The sequence below is a fragment of the Neoarius graeffei genome, chromosome 8 (assembly GCF_027579695.1).
Source record: "Neoarius graeffei isolate fNeoGra1 chromosome 8, fNeoGra1.pri, whole genome shotgun sequence".
In the NCBI taxonomy this organism is placed as follows: domain Eukaryota; kingdom Metazoa; phylum Chordata; class Actinopteri; order Siluriformes; family Ariidae; genus Neoarius; species Neoarius graeffei.
This window is the reverse complement of record NC_083576.1, coordinates 39,910,973-39,928,620: the sequence shown is the minus strand read 5'-3', so window position 1 is coordinate 39,928,620 and position 17,648 is coordinate 39,910,973. Positions and strand designations below refer to the sequence as shown.

General features: G+C 39.5%; 1 protein-coding gene across 2 annotated transcripts in view; it reads left to right on the top strand.

Annotated features, from left to right (window-relative positions):
- elf1 (E74-like ETS transcription factor 1) overlaps positions 1–17,648 on the top strand; it is a 120,273-nt gene that overhangs the window by 9,990 nt on the left and 92,635 nt on the right. The window contains exon 1 of one of the 2 annotated variants that reach the window (XM_060927630.1): positions 10,702–10,757. The exons of the other annotated variant lie outside the window; for it this stretch is intronic. The gene's annotated coding sequence lies outside the window, so the exon portion shown is untranslated. Of the gene's footprint in view, positions 1–10,701; positions 10,758–17,648 lie in introns of those variants that run through there. 2 annotated transcript variants of the gene reach the window in all.

Below are 17,648 nucleotides of genomic sequence, written 5' to 3'. Positions count from 1 at the left end.
GATTAGCGGTTAATTTGAAGGTGAAATTAGAGTCAGGTGTTTTCAATCAACGGGATGACAATTAGGTGTGAGTGGGCACCCTGTTTTATTTAAAGAACAGGGATCTATCAAAGTCTGATCTTCACAACACATGTTTGTGGAAGTATATCATGGCACGAACAAAGGAGATTTCTGAGGACCTCAGAAAAAGTGTTTTTGATGCTCATCAGGCAGGAAAAGGTTACAAAACCATCTCTAAAGAGTTTGATCTCCACCAATCCACAGTCAGACAGATTGTGTACAAATGGGGGAAATTCAAGACCATTGTCACCCTCCCCAGGAGTGGTCGACCAACAAAGATCACTCCAAGAGCATGGCGTGTAATAGTCAGCAAGGTCACAAAGGACCCCAGGGTAAAGGCCAATTTATGCTGACAACCCAGTCCTCGCAGATGGCATCTGCGAAGCCCCCCCCCCTTCGCAGACGCTCTGCGCGCACCTCCCAAAAATTGTGACCACCGCAGACAGCCTCGCAGACAGCGTCGCAGACAAGAGGGCTCTGATTGGTCCACTCTACATCCGCTGTACACGCACTTCCACTTCCCTACTTTCCCGGTTTGATTTGTTTTCACGACCGCCATTTTTAAAAACACGAGCGAAGATGGAGCAGCACGAAGAGCGGTTGATCGAGGAAGTACGTATATCTATACAACTCCAGTTCTAGTCATTATAAGTAACCGGAGGATAAACACTCCACTAACCACACCCACCAACTACTCCTAGCGATTTCGCGACTTCGCGCCCCCTTGCGTTGTGGCGGTGAATAACATCGCGCACGCCTATTACTCCTCGCTCAATGATAAATTACAACTGTCTGCGAAAAGCTATCTGCAAAAGCCTTGTCGCAAGAGCATGCAGAGGCCCTAACTTCTAAGCAACTGAAAGCATCTCTCATATTGGCTAATGTTAATGTTCATGAGTCCACCATCAGGAGAACACTGAACAACAATGGTGTGCATGACAGGGTTGCAAGGAGAAAGTCACTGCTTTCCAAAAAGAACATTGCTCCTCATCTGCAGTTTGCTAAAGATCATGTGGACAAGCCAGAAGGCTATTGGAAAAATGTTTTGTGGACAGATGACACCAAAATAGAACTTTTTGGTTTAAATGAGAAGCATTATGTTTGGAGAAAGGAAAACACCGCATTCCAGCATAAGAACCTTATCCCATCTGTGAAACATGGTGGTGGTAGTATCATGGTTTGGGCCTGTTTTGCTGCATCTGGGCCAGGACAGCTTGCCATCATTGATGGAACAATGAATTCTGAATTATACCAGCGAATTCTAAAGGTAAATGTCAGGACATCTGTCCATGAACTGAATCTCAAGAGAAGGTGGGTCATGCAGCGAGACAACAATCCTAAGCACACAAGTCATTCTACCAAAGAGTGGTTAAAGAAGAATATAGTTAATGTTTTGGAATGGCCAAGTCAAAGTCCTGACCTTAATCCAATTGAAATGTTGTGGAAGGACCTGAAGCGAGCAGTTTATGTGAGGAAACCCACCAACATCCCAGAGTTAAAGCTGTTCTGTACGGAGGAATGAGCTAAAATTCCTCCAAGCCAGTGTGCAGGACTGATCAACAGTTACCGGAAACGTTTAGTTGCAGTTATTGCTGCACAAGGGGGTCACACCAGGTACTGAAAGCAAAGGTTCACATACTTTTGCCACTCACAGATATGTAATATTGGATCATTTTCCTCAATAAATAAATGACCAAGTATAATATTTTTGTCTCATTTGTTTAACTGGGTTCTCTTTATCTACTTTCAGGACTTGTGTGGGTGGCACGGTGGTGTAGTGGTTAGCGCCGTTGCCTCACAGCAAGAAGGTCTGGGTTCGAGCCCCGTGGCCGGCGAGGGCCTTTCTGTGCAGAGTTTGCATGTTCTCCCCGTGTCCGCGTGGGCGTGCTCCGGTTTCCCCCACAGTCCAAAGACATGCAGGTTAGGTTAACTGGTGACTCTAAATTGACCGTAGGTGTGAATGGTTGTCTGTGTCTATGTGTCAGCCCTGTGATGACCTGGCGACTTGTCCAGGGTGTACCCTGCCTTTTGCCCGTAGTCAGCTGGGATAGGCTCCAGCTTGCCTGCGACCCTGTAGAAGGATAAAACGGCTAGAGATAATGAGATGAGATGAGAGGACTTGTGTGAAAATCTGATGATGTTTTAGGTCATATTTATGCAGAAATATAGTAAATTCTAAAGGGTTCACAAACTTTCAATCACCACTTATATAGGTACTATAATAACACTCATGAAACATTTTCAACAATGACTGTTTTTATACTATGTTTATAATAAGTCTATAAGAAATTTAGTAATTAACAATGCAACAATTCTTACAATAGAGTTAAAATTTTGAATACGAGATTCCAAGTAACTTTGGAACAAAAAAATTACTCAAAACTAGACATGGTAATATCATTTGGGTTTCAGACTAAAATCTGCTCGACTAGAACTTAGAAATAGAAGAAAACACCACAAAAGAGAAACCAGTCGAAATCGAAAGAGTGAAAGTGATCATGCTGTTACCATGGGAATAGAGATCTTGCAGTCACGTGACCGGAAAGTACACAGCCGCCATCTTGTTGGTAAAAAACACAGCTGAATACTGCTGCACTCGTGTACAGAATGGATCAATTTCAACCGACGGACTACACGGCTCATTTTTCTAATAAACAGATAACTAGATATATGTCTAAAATAAACGATCTACAGATTAGTGACCCTTTTGGCTTACTGGACGTAGTTTTCACGACCGTGTCAGTGGATATTGAACTGCCAGCGGAATACCCAGACGTGTATAATTACCTCATCAACTTTCCCTCGCTGTTCAGTGGTGAAGCACTGCGTGCTTATAAATCTCTGGACAGTTATCTTTACAGAAATTCAGGATTTGTCAGCGACTCAGATGTGGCATCTTGTAAACAAGAAAATAATCCTCATTGAACGGGTAAGTCACTTAAGTATTGAGTATAGCACTGACCAGCCGATTATAGAATAGAATAAGGTAATTCCAGCTGTAATTCCAAATCGTCCGTCTTGTTTACCATGGATCTGGCGTTGGAGAGGTAGAGGCTTAGCATTGGAGATTTGAGTGGCTGTTTTCTGAGCTTAGTCAACAGGCCGGCTCTGCAGCCTCGCTTTTGCTTCCGCTCCCGGTGCCGCCTCCTTCGCTTTGCTTCCGATAACAATCCACGGAGACCCCGCTGGTCTCGCTATCTCGTCCGGAATGTTGTGCATGTGATGGAAATCGCTACAAACAGTCATTTTCTGCTGGAAACCAATGTCCAGTAAGTCCATACAGTTGTAGTGGATATTGAAGTCCGGTACAGATGAACAACACGCAAAAATACACACAAAAAACATAAAAAACGTGCACAGGTAGGGAGAGCTTGTAGCCGCAGCCGTTGTAGTAGAATTGTATATAGTAGGGTTTTCCAGAAGAAAAGGTAGAAGTAGAACTAGAAGTAGAAGGCGGAAATATGGCGTTTGACCGACAAGATGGCGTCTGTCACAATCTGGATCGGCTGTGACATCACATGCAAGCGCTCCATAGTCTTTTATGAATGTGGAAGTTGGCACTCAGCGCTCTGACTCTGGTGTGACTGAGTAAGGGAACAAGTTTTATGATTCATCTAATTTAGGTAATTTAAAATATGTAATATTATTTGGCAGTGGGCACATAGGACAGTATAAAGTTTCTGTCAATATGTTTATCATGCTTGTATGATGATAACTTGCAAAGATATTTATCTAAATCCATGACTTACTCTTTCTAAACCTGCCGACCTTCGCCGGAGTAGCTCTCAACCCCAGAGGGTTAAAATACAATGGAAAAAAGACTTTATCAGGGTCCAAAACCTGTAATAGTCTATTTGCATTTAATCTTAGTGGTAAACCTACCCAGCTGATAACAGCGTCACGTGGTGTCAGGCCAGAATGCACTCCTACTCGCTGCTGAGAGGCGACTTGTCATCGAGAGCGTCTGCGATCGGCCAATCACAGGCCGTGTTACGACATAATATATTTACCCAGTCTAACATTTGGAAGAAAATTAGAAATAGATTAGACCCATATCTTTTACCATTTTTCATGGGCCATCCGGTCTGATGCTTTTGAAATACAGATGGACAAATGCGAAAATTACCGGTCAATGTCCGCCGGTCCGGCCTTATTTCCCGCACTGTTATGTCGATGCACGAAGTTTCCATGTCCTGTTCAAATCCAACAGGACTCACCCAGCTTGCTTTTCACTGCATTCGTGTTACGAGCAAAAAAAAAATATCAGACCTACTATTAAATATAAATTTATACCATAAACTCTTCAGCTCAATCTCACAAAATGATTTATTTTGTTTATTTAAAAAAAAAAAAACTTAATTACATAAAAATGGCAGGCATATCTCGGCATCTGCAATATAAATTTTTTTTTTTTTGGATGGGGGGGCTGCGCCGCGCTGGGCCGGGCCGGGCACCCCCCCTTAAATCCGCGCCAGAGTATTTCACATGGCAATCATAGTGATGGCTAAAATTAGACTTACCCGTGGTTCCAAGCCTTTTTGAAGACCAGGCATCTAACATGCCACTCCGCTTCTTAGTAGCCATATGGTAGTGTGGCTCAATCACAGTACACCTTGTCAGCCAATCAGATTACATCTTAGTTACAGCACACGGCAGCATAATGGCTGCCTCTGTTTCCTATGGACGTGTTCATATCTGGCCATTATTTAATTGAATAAAACTTAGTTTCACATCGCATGCTGCTCGGTTTTGTACAGATATGTAAACAAAAATTTTTTTGTTACCCAGTGAAAAATAGACGGCGGCAAATTCTACTACAGACGGCGATTTGCCGCCGCTGACTGGCTACTTTTGAGACCCCTGGATTATATTGACTGCAGTTGTCTCGATTTTCATTATTAACTGTCGCGGCTGTTTCTTTGCCCGGCAATATGATGGACGCTGTGCAAAACCAAAAATCTGTGACGTTAGTGAAAGACCTCTATAGGTGGTAATGTGTAAAATGTGGATTACACATAACCTGACAGACAGTCATTTGATGTTCTGTTAATTAGTTTTCTGAATAATAGATTCTAGTCATTTTAACAATTCATCATAGCAATGATAAATATATTATAACAATCTATAATAATAATAACTGTGAGCTGGCCTAGTTTAGCGTGTCTGCCTCTTGACCAGGAGATCATGAGTTTTACTTGTAGTTGAGTCATACCAAAGACCATTATAAAAATGGTACCTACTATCTTCTGGTGAGGCACGCCACAAGACAGATGTGAATAGGGAGTCAAACTCTTGCAGTTACCAGAGGACTAGTCCCCCACTGTAACCCTAGCTGTGTGAGAGGCCGAGGGCTGTAGAAACGGAGATCAGTGCTGCCCAATGCGCCTTAAAGTGCATATCCTGGACCAAATTCGTTTTTTATATGAAAGAATGTCCCTTTACACACTCATCCAGAAGGGTAATTTTGCACAAGGCCATCTGTCTACAGCAGAAAAAAATAAAATAACAAAACACGTCTGGAAAAATCCCAAGGGTGTCTGGAGCCAGATTCATGACGTCACCTGCGGAAGCACCAGGAGGCTGCGAGAGCCCAGCACTTTTGTGTTGTTTACTTTTGTGTGTCAATAAATAACATTATCCGTGTACCACACAAACACAGGAACACCTAATTTAGAGTATGGTCTCTCTTATTTCTTACCCTGGCAACAGTCAACTTGTGAATTGCCGATTTTCTTGGTCTTTTTCGTGGCTCTGCTTGGTCCTCGGCTTCAAGGGCCTCAGTAGATGTGGCACTTTGCCTTCTGTCAGGGAAGATGAACACGGCTGGCTCCTTTGGTGACGCTGACACAGATGGAGATGGTGTTGCTTTGGGCATTCTGACAGATGGAACTGCATCTTTTTTTCAGATCAAGTTGCCTCGCGAAGCCCATTTCCCACTGCAAATAGTTCTCAAAGTCATCAGGCCTTATGAAGTGAGCCCCCCATATGATGCTGTAGTCTGTAGCATGTAGCCAATTTTTCCGGGTGCCTCGCACGAAGCGCTCCCATTTCTCTCTCATTGTCCGGTCTTTTGGGAAACGATGAGTACTAATCTCATCAAGATTGGTGTTGCTACACCCTCCTACAATACATATGTTAACCATTTTAATAATTATGTGATAACATTGAAGAAATTTGCAGAAAACCACCAGGTCGTTTTCTCATAAACAAACCAACGCTGACGTAGGATTCAGAGGGAGGCGTCCCACACGTGACGTCACGAAAATCAGTGTTTCCCGGGAAATCCAAATGCCAAGTTTTTTCAGAGGCGGACCAATTCGCCTCAAATGGCTTGATTTCAACTGAATTTTTCTGGGATTGTGCAAGATAAAAAAAATTGCACAAAATGCAAAATGTGACAGATATTTGACCAAAGTTTAATATAAAATAGGAGAATTACATTGATCTTTCTCCTGAATTTACCTGTGATATGCACTTTAAGGGCCTGGTTAGTACTAGGATGGGAGACTGTCTGGAAAGACCAGGTTCTGGCACAGGAGGGACTTTGATGATAACAATAATAATACAATTTTGACTCCTTTGTCTTCTTTATACAGCTCTAAAGCAAATTATGTCCCAAATATAAGTTGTTTTTCAAGCTGCCTTAAACCTCTAATTTAAGCTGACAATAACAGGATTAATGCCAATCTCTGTGGTGCAACTGAATAAATTTCCTATAGTTTCTTCTGGCTAGGTCATCTTTCAGAGGGTAAACTGAATGTAATAAATGAGCATGTGCTTGCTTACTCTGTAGAAGTTGGAAGCCTAATGTTGTTTAACCAGTTCACTGAGTTTATCATGTGTATGAGCCATGTTCTGTCATTCACCATTTATTTATTACTGTCAAAAAACTATCAGTAACATGAGTAGAAGTCACCACATAGAGGTTGAGGAAACTTTTTTTTAATAAGGCAGTGTAAAGTATGAATTAAAACTTATTTGAAATGTAATTTAATAATAACCTATATTGTAATTTTTCTTTTGTTATCTGTATATTTTATCATTTATGCAAACATTTGCTCTGACTCTATCATCTATTTTCAGCTGTAGGGAATTCTGGGGAATGAATGTTGGTAGAAAGACTTTATTCCTCAAAGATGGATGAGAGCAGAAACTTGAATGAAAACATACAGTCAGCTGTAATAAGTTCATTGCTTGCACAAGTTGATGAAGTATGTTATAGGTTTTATCTTTCAGATGATGTGTTCTACTGCAGATTTTATTTATTAGATCATGTAAATGAATTAAGTATAGCGGCACACCCCCATACCATCATTGATGCTGGCTTTTGAACTGTTGAACTGTATGATACTTTTTCTTCTTTAGTCTGGAAAACACAATGTCCATGATTTCCAAAAATAATTCAAAATGTGGACTCGTTAGGCCACAGCACTCTTTTACTTTGCATCAGTCCATCTCACACAAGTTCAGGTTTAGAGAATTTGGTGGTGTTTCTGGATGTTGTTGACATATTGTTGAGATATTTATTCCATAATTATTCACACATCACAATTATTCCATGAAATCGAGTTGTACATGAGCTGATAGCTGACAAGGCACATAGCGCCGAGTTGGCTATAAGCCATGTATGATGAGATTGAGTGGAATATTTGTTTTATTATATCCATAGTCACTGGATTTTGAGAAACAGAGCATTTTTATTTTTATTTTTTTGCGAATTTGAGTAAACAAACCTGGGGCGGCAGGGTGGTGTAGTGGTTAGCGCTGTCGCCTCACAGCAAGAAGGTCCGGGTTCGAGCCCCGTGGCCGGTGAGGGCCTTTCTGTGCGGAGTTTGCATGTTCTCCCCGTGTCTGCGTGGGTTTCCTCCGGGTGCTCCGGTTTCCCCCACAGTCCAAAGACATGCAGGTTAGGTTAACTGGTGACTCTAAATTGACCGTAGGTGTGAGTGTGAATGGTTGTCTATGTGTCAGCCCTGTGATGACCTGGCAACTTGTCCAGGGTGTACCCTGCCTTTCACCCATAGTCAGCTGGGATAGGCTCCAGCTTGCCTGCGACCCTGTAGAACAGGATAAAGCGGCTACAGATAATGAGATGAGTAAACAAACCAGCGAAATGACAGTACCAATTTGTGAAAAATGCCATAATAATAATTCTTGAAAAATAAAACATATATTCTTACCATGAAATGGTTTTGGGGGTTTTGTTTTTGAGTAAAGTTTTTATTTCGTCCTCAGTTGGTTCAGCAACATGCTCCACCATTTTGTTTTTCTTTACTCATAGTATATGAGCTGATAGCATAGTAGCAGAGTAGCCAATCAGAGCATACAATTGCTCATATCCAGTGAATGTGGATAGAATGAATGGGCGGCACAGTGGTGTAGTGGTTAGCGCTGTCGCCTCACAGCAAGAAGGTCCTGGGTTCGAGCCCCATGGCCGGCGAGGGCCTTTCTGTGCGGAGTTTGCACGTTCTCCCTGTGTCCGCGTGGGTTTCTTCCGGGTGCTCCGGTTTCCCCCACAGTCCAAAGACATGCAGGTTAGGTTAACTGATGACTCTAAATTGAGTGTGAATGGTTGTCTGTGTCTATGTGTCAGCTCTGTGATGACCTGGTGACTTATCCAGGGTGTACCCCGCCTTTTGCCTGTAGTCAGCTGGGATAGGCTCCAGCTTGCCTGCGACCCTGTAGAACAGGATAAAGCGGCTAGAGATAATGAGATGAGATATATAACTTAACCTACATTTATCTATATTTTACTCTGTACTTGAGCTGCTGCTGCAACACCTGAATTTCCCCTTCATGGGGCTCAATAAAGGAATATCTTATATGGCTTTCGCCTTATGTTTGTAGATGCAGCGATGAACTGTATTTACTGACAGTTGTTTTCCCAAGTGTAATATTATGGATTGTCAATGGTGAAATCCCCAAGTTCCTTGCAATTGTATCTTCTGAAACATTGTTGTTAAACTGTTGGACTATTTGCACATGCAGTTTTTCACAAAGTGGTGAACCTCGCCTCATCCTTACTTGTGAATGACTGAGTCTTTCCAATTAATGATAAGCCAGTTTACCTGTAGAATGTTCCAAATAGGTGTTTTTTGAGCATTCCATAACTTTCCCAGTCTTTTGTTGCCCTTGTCGCAACTTTTTTGGAACACGTTGCAGGCATCAAATTCAGAATGAGTGTATATTTGCAAAAAAAAAGAAGAAGCTTTTTTTGTCTTTGTATTGTATTCAATTGAATATAAGTTGAAAAGGATTTGCATGTCATTGCATTCTGTTTTTATGTATGTTTTACACAGCTTCACAACTTTTTTGGAATCGGTGTTGTAGCAGCCAGCTTCACCTTCTCTATAACTTCAGCCTATAGATATGAGTCTTCAAAACAGCTTGAAGTATTCCATAGAGGGTTAAATCTTATGTTTTCTTTTATCTCTCTCTCTCGCTCTCTCTCTCTCTCTCTCTCTTTTTTTTTTTTTACCTTTAGCTCTGATGGCAGTTCATTTTGGTATATGTGAGAATCAAAGGCCCAGAATGCATTGTTGTTTGATGTAGAAAACAGCCTGTGTTGTTTAACTGCAGTCTGTTTTATATAGTAGCAAGTCATAGTGTACTTTTATTTTCATTGTAGCTGGAACATGTGGGTGTGAGGCAAGCAAGCTTTGCTGGTATATTCACAGTACCTTCTCTCCCTTCCTTCAGTAGACATGTGCTGTAACATGTTGGTATTGGTATGACAGTAAACACATGGGTGAATTAAGATGGTGGGGGTGGTGTTCTTTCACAATAGCACACTTGCTGCTTGCAGACACAGAACACGGTGAATAAAAGAGGAGATAAGTTTGTACAGGGCTTTAAAATGTACAAGTTTATTCCTGTATTTCTATGAAAAATTGTATGCTCTATACATTTAACCTGTCAACAAGAGTGGTTTAGTGAATATGAAGAGGGTAATTGATTAGAAATTAAATGATAATTATCTGCAGTTTTATTCAATACAGTGCAATGCCATACAATACTATGGTATGGAATCCATCAGATGAACTTTACCAAGGAATGTCAACTAATAAACTTTTATGGCTTAAAATATGTGAAAGGTTCGTAATTTGCATAGCTTTTGGCCAAGGCTTGAAGTCTCTAATCGTTTGTTCCTCCAGTTCTGTCATGCACTGAATATTTTTCACTGGAGCCAAAACAAATTCTTCACAATGAGATAGCTCAGTTATTTTTGAGATCGCTTTGTCATTGTCTTTTTTGTTTCAATTAATTAGATCAGATCAAATTAAATAAAGAAAACATTTTTAATATAAACAACTATACATATATTAGTCAGTTATATTACAAGAAACAATTGCAAGAAAAAAAAGCATTTTAGATTTTAAATATGCTATGTATCAATGCCTAGTTATTATAAGTAGTTATTTTATTTGTGTAGTGGCACTATTAGTATGATTTATGGTTTGTAGTCCCACATGTCCTGAATCTATCTTGTGTTTCACCAAATTGGAGAACACATCTTTACAGCTTTCTGCAACAATTTCCTGTCTTGTTTTCACAACTTGGGTAGTTCTTCCTATCTGTGGCATGTGGCCTGTTGCCACATAGTTGAAATAGATCACTGTGAATGTTACTATTTCTTTAGAACACAGGCATCACTTATCAGCTTCATGGTTTCAGAGTTGACAGTTGAGTTTCTACTGGTAAGACATCATCTTAAATACTAACATTTTAAATCTCTGTAAAGAAAGTTAAATCCATTCAGTTATTCATATTTTTGTAAAAGTGCATGAGGATATTGCATCCATTTAGAGGAAGTCGCTGAATGTTATGGAACAAAAGATGTAAGCACTCAGTGAGATGTGAGAGAGAGGAAGTGAGTAGTGGTGCATCATGCTCTGTTCCTTTTCATCTGTTTCTCAGTACACAGCCTGTGAGATGCATGATGTATTCAGACTCAAAGACTCTCAACCTTTCTTTGTGGATTTACATAATTATTGACCATGTTAATATTACAATAATTTATCATTAATCATATTTATTCATTATACGATAATAGGCTATCTATAAGATATTAGGCTGCTGTTACAGTTGTGGTCAGAAATTTACATGCACTCATCAAGGACATGGATATCATGGCAATATTCGACTTTCAATGATTTCTTTGAACTGTTCTTTTTCTACGGAAGAATGATTGATTGTACAACATACATCTTTAAAAGAAAAAAATCAAGAACTTGGTGCACAGATATTAATTTATTGTGGGATTTCTGAAATCAACACAGGGTCAAAATTATACACACAGGGTCAATAATATTCACCCAGCACACCTAATGTTTGATTATGTGGCCATTAGCAAGTTTCATCTTTACTTTTGGTATCCAACAACGAGCTTTTGGCAGAACTATGGTTGGATATTTGACCACTCTTCCTGGTAGAATTAGTAGAGTATAGTTAAATTTGTTAGTTGCCTGACTTGGACCCAACGTTTAAGCACAGTCTACATATTTTTGATTGGGTTGAAGTCAGGGCTTTGGGAAGGGCATTCCAAAATCTTAATGCTAACTTGCTTTATCCATTTTACAAACAGCTTTGATGTATTTGGGGTCATTGTCCTGGTGGAACATACAATTATGTCCAAGTTTCAACCGTCTAGCTGATGGTTTGAGGATATGCTGAAGAATTCTAAAGTAGTCCTCCTTCATTATTCCATCCACTTTGTTTAACCATGCTTGACAGTTGCTTAATAATTGGTACAGTGTTCTTGGGGTTGAGTGCCTCACCTTTACCCCTCCAATCATAAGTCTAGTCATTGTGGCCAAACAACTCAATCTTTGTCTTATCTGATCATAAAACTTTCTTCCAGAAGGCTTTTTCTTTGTCTATGTGGTCAGCTGCAAACTATAGTTGAGCTTGAAGGTATTAATTTTGGAGCAGGGGGTTATTTCTTGAATGGCAGTCTCTCAGTCCATGGTGATGTAAAACCTGCTTGACTGTAAACAATGGCACTAGTGTTCCAGCAGCTTCCAGTTCATGACAGACATGTGCTTTGGTGGTTCATGGGTTGTTCCTGACCATCCGAAACAATTTCCTCTCAGCTGACAATTTGGCTCTTCTTCCAGATCTCGGTAAAGAAGTACACCTCCCAATAACTTGTACTTGTCAAAGAACCTCTTTTATGTTGTCACAGAGACACTACCAGCTGTAGTCAATCACGATCACTAACAAGAAGTTAAGAGGCTTGAGGGTTGGTAAGTTAAAAGACATTTTGGAACTTTCAACAACACTAACTTAATAATCTGTGTAGATGTATGCATATTTTTCACCATGTATGTGTAATTTTGACCGTGTTGATTTCAGAAAATCCAAAATAAATTCAAACTTATGCACCAAATTATTTTTTATTCTATTAAAAGATGTATATTTTATCATCAACAAAACTGGGATGAAACGATATGGCATCAGGGGTATAGTTTTAAACTGGGTTAAAAGCTATTTAAGTAACAGTAGACAGTTTGTGAAGCTGGGAGATTGCTCTTCCTCATGTTTGGACATAACTTGTGGTGTTCCCCAGGGGTCAGTGTTAGGACCAAAGTTTTTTATACTATATATCAACGACATATGTAGTGTATCTAAAGTATTGAAGCTTGTCTTGTTTGCGGACGATACACATATCCTTTTTTCTGGTGATAATTTAATGGAACTTTTGCAGGAGATTACAACAGAAATAAGTCAATTAATAACATGGTTCAACAGTAACAAATTATCATTAAACTTGAATAAATCCAAAGTAATATTATTTGGTAACAACAAAACAAACACACAAATAAATATTCAAATAGATGGGGTTATTATAGAAAGAGTTAAGGAAATCAAATTTCTTGGAACAGCTATTGATGAAAAACTCAGCTGGAAACCACATATAAAAAACATACAATCCAAAGTATCAAGAAGTATTGCAATATTAAACAAAGTTAAACAGTTTCTAGATCACAATTCACTCCGGATTCTTTACTGTTCCCTGGTTTCACCTTATTTAAGTTACTGCGCAGAGGTATGGGGCAATAATTACAAAAATACAATGCATTCATTATTCATTAATTAATTAATAATTAATTAATTATATGATGTAGTCATAGAGAATTGATATCTGAATAGTTGAAGCAATCAGTAATATACAGTGTATGTATGTATAGTGTGTATATATATAAGGAAGCTCGATAATCAATTTATATTGACTAAAGTAGAGGGGTGGGATTAAATAAGTTTTTACTTCAGCCCACTCCTTTTCGGACATGTAAACTCAAAACTGCTTAGTGCGTCCTTGTTTGTATTTTTGTCTTGTTTTCTTTTGTTTTGATTTTGATATATTATTATTACCTATATTATTTAAGGTTTATTTTCTAATTTAGTGGCTTTTTACGTGTTCTTGTTGCAAATACTGTTTTGCTTTTCTTGTTATCTGCTTATTTATTCATTGTTTGTTTACATGTTTGAAATAAACTATCATCATCATTCATCGATAGAAAAAAATAGTTCAAAGAAATCACTGAACGACCAATAACATTCATGTCCATGAGTGTATGTAAAATTCTGAGCATAGCAGAAGCACAATGAATTCAGTGTCATTCTTCAATAAATATTTAAGTAATATTTAATATTCAGCGCTCTTAGTGTCAGTTTACAGGTGTTGATGTCATCTTACAGATTTGAAAATATTTTATATATACACAAGATAGGCTTTTTTTATTACCTACTTATAAGACAGTTCTGAGAAGTAAGGTTTTCTGTTTTTTTCTCATGAAGGATGATAAGTTTTGAGGGTAGTTATTGGTTCATTCCAAAGCTCAAAACCTAAAAATGTGTGGTCATGCAAGAGCACCAGGCAAGTCTGCCTCCATATTCTAAAGATATTCTCTTTTATGCATATTCAGAGTAGGGCTTTTCACCACATATGCTGTTATTTGTTATGAGCAGGTAGTCCTAAAAGTAGCTAGTAGCACCAACAACATGGAAGCATTTAGCATGAATTATGACTGAAGCCCCCGTAAAGGCAGCAGTGAGAGAGGAGTGCAGGAGAACTTTCCATTCTCATACTGAGAGAGAAGTATTCTGCTGTCTGTGGTCTAACAGTCAGGAAGTAGCAAGAAACCCATTGCTCAGTGATGCATTTCCTGTTACTGCAAGATTCACAGGTCAGTTTGTGGCTGTCCTCTTTTCTTTCAATTTTTTCAGCATCTATTTTAATTCTCTCTCTTTTTTGCTGTCATCCTGTTACAGCAAAATGTGTCTGCATCAGACACCTGATTTTATGTTGATCACTCAAATCTATAATGGTACCTCAAAGACTATGAGACAGGGCAAATATGTAATTGCTTACACTGGTTAAGTACCTTTTGTGTCATATGATTCACCTGAAAAGTTAATATTCAATCAAATATTCAAAGTGTATTCAATCGATGCTTGTATAAGCAGATAAGTAAGCACTACAAGTCGACACCTTTGTTTTCCCAAGCAGGAGGACATGTGAATTCAGGTTAATTAGAATGTTCAAGGCCAACAATAGCTTTAAGCTGTCTATAGGGGTTTCTCAGATCTCTTAGTGCTCACTTGTGTTATATAAGTTATATAAAAGTTATAATAGGCGGCACGGTGGTGTAGTGGTTAGCGCTGTCGCCTCACAGCAAGAAGGCCTGGGTTCGAGCCCCGGGGCCGGCGAGGGCCTTTCTGTGTGGAGTTTGCATGTTCTCCCCGTGTCCGCGTGGGTTTCCTCCGGGTGCTCCGGTTTCCCCCACAGTCCAAAGACATGCAGGTTAGGTTAACTGGTGACTCTAAATTGACCGTAGGTGTGAGTGTGAATGGTTGTCTGTGTCTATGTGTCAGCCCTGTGATGACCTGGCGACTTGTCCAGGGTGTACCCCGCCTTTCGCCCGTAGTCAGCTGGGATAGGCTCCAGCTTGCCTGCGACCCTGTAGAAGGATAAAGCGGCTAGAGATAATGAGAATGAGAATGAAAAGTTATAATAAGTATCAACATCTGTGTTGCTTGGGTGTGGAGCTCAGGCCCAAATCAAATGCTTTGATGAACAGCATAAATGTACAGGAGTTTAATGGATCACATTCAATTAAGTATAACTTCAGTTAAAAAAAAAAAAATATATATATATATATATATGCATTGTAATGTGAATGACACTGCTTCAGTGTCTGTCTTTTGTTTTTCTGTCTTTCCACAGCTTTTTCAAACAACAGCTTGTGCTAATTAGAGGATGTCCCTAGGCTTTTGACAGTAATTTTTATATATTTATATCCATCCATCCATCCATCCATTATCTATACTGCTTATCCATCAGGGTCATAGGGAAGCTGGAGTCAGTCACAGCTGACTTCAGATGAGAGGTGGAGTACACTATGGACAGGTCACCAATATATCACAGGTCTAACACAGAGATGAACAACCAGTCATATTGACATTCACACCTATGGGCAATTTAGAGGAGCCAGTTGACCTAATCTGCATGTCTTTGGACTCTGGGAGGAAACTGGAGCACCCGGAGAAAACCCACACAGGCATAGGGAGAACATGCAAACACTACACAGAAAGGCCCCAGTCAGCCACAAGGTTCGAATGCAGAACCTTCTTGCTGTGAGGTCACAGTGCTAACCACTATGCTGCCCATATACACTGCAACCCCACTGTAACTAACTCTATTACTACGACCCTTTGCATATAACAAACTAAGTTTGTGTTCCTCGCCTTTAATGACAATGAGTCAGTCTTAAAAAAAAAAAAATCACTGAGCCATGCGTTCCTCTTCCCCCAGAGACAAACAATAAGCAATCACATCCGCAGTCAAGTTAACAATACATGTTAACACCTTAAAACAAGGGCTTAACTAGCTTAGCTTAGGCATCACTCACGAACAATTATCGAGAATGGCAATCATTGACTTCAAAAAAATTCCTTAAAAGGACTTTATTTTACACCTAAAAGCAGTTTTACTCAATTCTTTACTCAATAAGCATTGCTGTCATGGCTACTTGTAAATGTAATACCCTGTCCATACTAGGGATTTTGTACCGATACGATACTACTTTCATACCACAACACCTGTCCACACTAGCAACTATACCAGTACTGTAGCGGTATAACTGTATCGGTACGAAACCCAGAAATGTATGGGTTTCATACCGGTACAGTATCGGTACTGTAGCGCTTCGCTGTAGTGTGGACAGATGAAGCGGTTCTGTATCGATACAAATATAATGCGCATGTCCAAAGTCACACACCTCAATCGATGTCTTCGCTGAATAAAATAGTGAAGAACGGAGATTCGTTTTCTTTGTTTCTTTCTCAACTGCCTCGCGAGTTTTATACAATTCGACTGAATAAATGACCACCAGAAATGCAGACTGTACATTGACAACAAAAAGCACACACACGTTGTTTCATCCGCCATATTCTCGGAAGGAAGTTACTCGGTAACCACGGAAACATTTCACGCACGCGCATTTCAACTACCGTGAAAGAAAACCACAAATATTTCTCGCTAGTGTGGACAGATGCACTAAACTGTACCGGTATACTTTGTATCGATACAGTTATACCACTATCGTACCGGTATATATGTGAACACAGCTTTAGATACTGTCCATCTGTCAGAAAATGCAGGTGATGGATGGATATAATTGCTGGAAGAATTTTATTTAAAAACATGCTGGCAAACAGATCCAAATCAGTGATAAAAAAAAAAATCAGAGTCAAGAAACAGGTTATGGTCAAGCGAGGCACAGACAGGATATCAAAGGCAGAGACAAAGGGCAAAGTACAAAACAGATTCAGAAACCAGAATATCAACACAGTGCTACAAAAGGCTTGGTAACATGAGACACAAGGTACAGCGTGTATACTTCGCAAAGTCTGTGTTATAAGAGTCCTTATAAGTGCACACTGTGATTGCACTCTAATCCAGAACAGGTGCATGGTGATTAGTCCGAATGGCACTGTGCGCATGTACATGAGTAGCAGTTTGAGGTGTGCCACTGCATTCGTGGAATTGCAACCGTTGAAGACAAACTTCATATCCTGGACGTCTAAAACATGGTGGGAAATCAACAAATTTGTTTAAAGAATATGGTATCCCGCAAAATTCAAGTTCAGTTTTTAAAGCAAAAGAAAAAGAGCTCTGAGACTTCATAAATAACTGCAATCAATATGATGGGCTGAAAAGAAATAAATTGTGGCAAGCAAATGACAGCGATTGTGACTTATTTCCTTTACTTAAGAGTGACGTATTTCCTTTACTTCATAAATATGTAAGTGAATTAAGTGTAAATATAAATTTACTTGTTTTATAAATCTTGTTTTACATAAGAGTGAGTGTTTGATGTGACAAGTGGGTCCATTTCAGTATTCCGAACTTTTCAGTGTAACGAACTATTTGGGCATTTTATTTGGGTTGCAGTGTATTTATATGTTTATAGAGTTTATATATTTAATATATCACACACACACACACACACACACACACACACACACACACACACACACACACAGAGTTGAGGTCATAAATGTATATTTTTTAACACTTTTTT